Source organism: Ovis aries, chromosome 9, assembly GCF_016772045.2.
Source record: "Ovis aries strain OAR_USU_Benz2616 breed Rambouillet chromosome 9, ARS-UI_Ramb_v3.0, whole genome shotgun sequence".
Classification (NCBI taxonomy): domain Eukaryota; kingdom Metazoa; phylum Chordata; class Mammalia; order Artiodactyla; family Bovidae; genus Ovis; species Ovis aries.
Window position 1 is genome coordinate 20104537 of NC_056062.1, and position 3882 is coordinate 20108418.

Genomic DNA, 3882 nt, shown 5'->3' on the forward strand with positions numbered 1-3882 from the left:
CAAGAACATCTCTGTGCTGTCATGCACCCTTCCTTGTTTTAGGTTTCTGAGTGTTAGAAATAACTTCTTATTGAACTTGATTTAGTTCCCCTCTTAAGTTTCACTTACTTGTCTTTGCCTGTCTAGGGCACTATATACATGAAACTTAACTCTTCTTACACACAGTAACTCTTAAAATGATTGAAAGTGACTGTTAAATCCTGCTTGAGTCTTTTTGCCACAAAGGGGGGAAAAAAGCCCTAATTCTCAAACCATACGCACATGACATGGTTTACAAGACCTTTCTCCGTGCACGTTGCTAAACTCATGACAAAGTCTGTTTGTCAGTAACCTCTCAAAATACAGTGGCCAAAACTGACTGACGGCCTCAGATGTGGACTGCCCATTGCTGAAGACAATGAGGCTATTATCTGGATGCTGTGCTTCTGTTAAAACAGCCTGAAATTCATATCACATTTTTTGGTGGCAGCATTATCCTTTGATCATATTTAGCTTATGGTCAACTAAAACGTCGTCTCTTTTTCATGTGGACTGCTTGAAGTCTGGCTTTCTCAGTTTTTACTTGCAAGTTGATGCTTTGAAAATAAATGCAGGATATAATGTATTACATTACCCTGAAAGTTTAAGTGAATTTTTTTAAATCAAATTTTATCTCATTTTGACTATCCAGAGATATAGCATTTGTATAAAAGAGCACAGTTTTCATGGTGCTCTCTCATATATTTTTATTTAATCTTTACAGCAACCATCCCAGAATCAGGAAAGTGGCTTTCTGCTAAGTCAGTCATTGGCAGGTGTGGTACTTGGTCACAGGGGTTTTGGTTCCAGATCCCCCGTTCATCTTAACCACTGTTCACTTAGTGAGCATTTAGCGCGTCCTCTGCCATGTGGAGATGGAAATGGTACCCCACTCCAGTACTCTTGCCTGGAGAATCCCATGGACGGAGGAGCCTGGTGGGCTACAGTCCACGGGGTCGCAAAGAGTGGGACACTACTGAGCGGCGTCACTCACTCACGCACTGCCTGCCATGTGGCCGGCTCCGCGCAGGGCTGGCGCGTTAGTGAGCGGGACCGAGGACAGCGTCCGCCCTGTGGTGTATGAGGCTTGCTGTGTAAATAGTGCTGCCAGTTCCTGAGCGCCTTCTCCTTCAGAGGGCACTGTGGTGGACTGTGTGGTCGTTCACGGGGTGTGTTGCCTCTCTCCTAGGGCCCTCTGTATCAGAGGATTGTATTTCGCACTCTGTTGACATCAGGTTTGGACACTTGGCTTTCCTAGACTGATACAGTGTTAGAGGAAGTGGCATGTCCCATGTCTGAGCAGATGTTTTAGATTCTGTTTTGTGGTTCTGCCAATGGCTCTCTTCCTTCTGTCATGGAACCAGCCTCCCTTAGCTGGGGCTGGTCCCAGAATGACGGAGCTTCAGACAGAATTCCTGAGTGATGGAGCAGAGCTGAAGCCGATTCATGGTTGACATCTAATGTAAGTGAGAAATGAACCCTTGTGTTGGAGGCATCGTGATTTTGGAGCTGTTTGTTAGCATGGCATCATGTATCCCAAGCAGACTGTGATACTGACATTCAAGGTGCTGTTTGATGATAAATAAGACTTAAGCCTTGTTCTCAAGGAATGTGCAGTCTTGGCGGGTGCAGTAAATTCCTGTCAGTTACTGTAGATGAGGAAGAGGAGAGTATGTGTATGGAAAGGTCTTTGAAGCTGAGGATCTTTCCTGACTCTGCTTCATCTCTAGGCTGAATCAGTCAATATGTTTTAAATTCAGAGTCTAAGGTCCAGCTACTCACAGTCACAACTTCTATCCAGAATTTGATAAGCATGCTTTCTGTGTCTTGGTTCAAATCACCTTTTTAAAAACAAATATTCAAGAGGATGGGCTTTGACAGAATAGTCATTAGAAACTTCCTTCCTAAGTCTTATTAGTTAGCATTCACTAGGTAACCTAAGAACCTGCCTAGTTGAACTATTTCCCCAACGTATCCATGAAAGTATCATGAGATCCTCGGCCCTGTTGGAATTTTATTTGTCAGCATTCAGATTTTCCATTGCCACTGCCGCGTGTACCTGGTTTTGCATGGGTTTTCATTTAAAAACGAAGCCCAGGCTGGGATTCTGTGAGGAATTTCCTTACCTGAGAAGCTCAGGGATGCATGGCCAGGGTTCAGGGGAGCTCTTGAAACCTTACAGAAAATTTTCTGTAAATATACCTTGTTCTGAGCTGTAGCTTTCATTAGATTATCAAAGAGAATTAATGATTCCCCTTAGAAGGTTGCAGCCACTGTTGTGGCGTGAGAGGAGAAGTGGAACGAGGATTGAGAGGGCGTGAGTGTGTAAGGGACGGGGGCCAGAACCCAGGAGAAGGGCCGAGAAGGGAAAGGGAGCAGGGCTGAGGACCGCGAACACACACAGTGTTTGAGAAGCCAGTTCCTCATTAGTCAGGTTGTTACAAATCTGTTCTAGGATTTTGCAAGGATTCTACTTCCATTCTCACGGCACTTATTTGTGATTCCTTGGAAATTACCCAGTTTTCGGATACATATAATGTTTTATGGTATAATTTTTCTCAGTCTATAAATATTAATTTAAAGCAGTTCCTTCTTCTGTTCCCATCTCCTTCCTATCTTTGGCTTTGATTTTTTTCTTTCATTCTTTTTTACCCCTGCCCCCCTTAATCCTTATTTACCCTTCTCAGATTAAAGATCATTCTTATTTAAGAAGGCTGACTCAAGATAGAAACTGTTCCTTAGGTTATCTGTTGATAATTGACCCCAAGTCAGGAGATAGCCTTTGTTATTCTTTCTTGTTGGGAAGGCTTCCCCCACCTCACCCCACCTCAGGATCTTAGTTCCCCAGCCAGGGATCAAACCCTGGGCCACAGGACTGAAAGCACAGACTCCTCTAACAACTAGACTACCAGGAAATTCCTGAGGAAGGCATTGTTAAGTTTAATTAACACTTATTACAAATATCTTAAAAAAATGTATTGAGATATTGTTATACAGTTAACTGCGCATATCAAAAGTGTATAATTTGATAAGCTTTGACTTAGTTTATACCCATAAAACCATACCTGTAGTCAAGATACTGAGCGTATTTGTCACCCCTCAGTTTTTTTAGTCCCTCTTGGTAACCTCCCCCCACTTTATTACCCAGGCAACTACTGTTTATTTTCTTTTTCTTTAGTTTAGTCAGCATGTCCTACAGGATGCACTCTTTTTTTAAATTTAACTTCTTTCACTCAACATGATTATTTTGAGATGCATCCATTTTGTAGTGTGTATTAATAGTTTATTCCTTTTTTAGCTAAGAAATATTCTATTGGAAGGATACATACTATAATCTGTGTATCTGTTCACGTCTTGATGAGGGGGGTGGTGGTTCTAGTTTTTGGCTTTTACAAGTAAAGCTGCTGTGAACATCCATGGACATACCTTTATATGAACATATGCCCTCATTTCTCTTGGCTAAATTCGTAGGAGTGAAGTGGCTGAAGAATATGGGGTGGGGGGGAGACAGGGAAGAAGAGGTTGAGAAAGCAAGAGAGGTTTATTGTAAGAAATTGGCTCACAGGATTGTGGGGGCTGGCAAGTCCAAAATCCATGGGATGGGCCAGCAGGCTGCAGCTGGCAGGGAAGTTGCTGTTGCAGTCCTGAGTCCAGCATCTATAGGACCGGCCCAGAGTCTGGGAGTTCAGGCAAGATTTCTGTCCCTGTCTTGACACAGAATCCCTTCTTGCCCAGGAAGCTGCAGCGTTTTGCTTTGAAGGCCTTCAACTGATTAGATGTGGCCCACCCACATTGTGGAAGGCAATCTTCTTTACATAAGATCAGCTAATTGTACATGGTAATCACATCTGTGGAATACTTTCA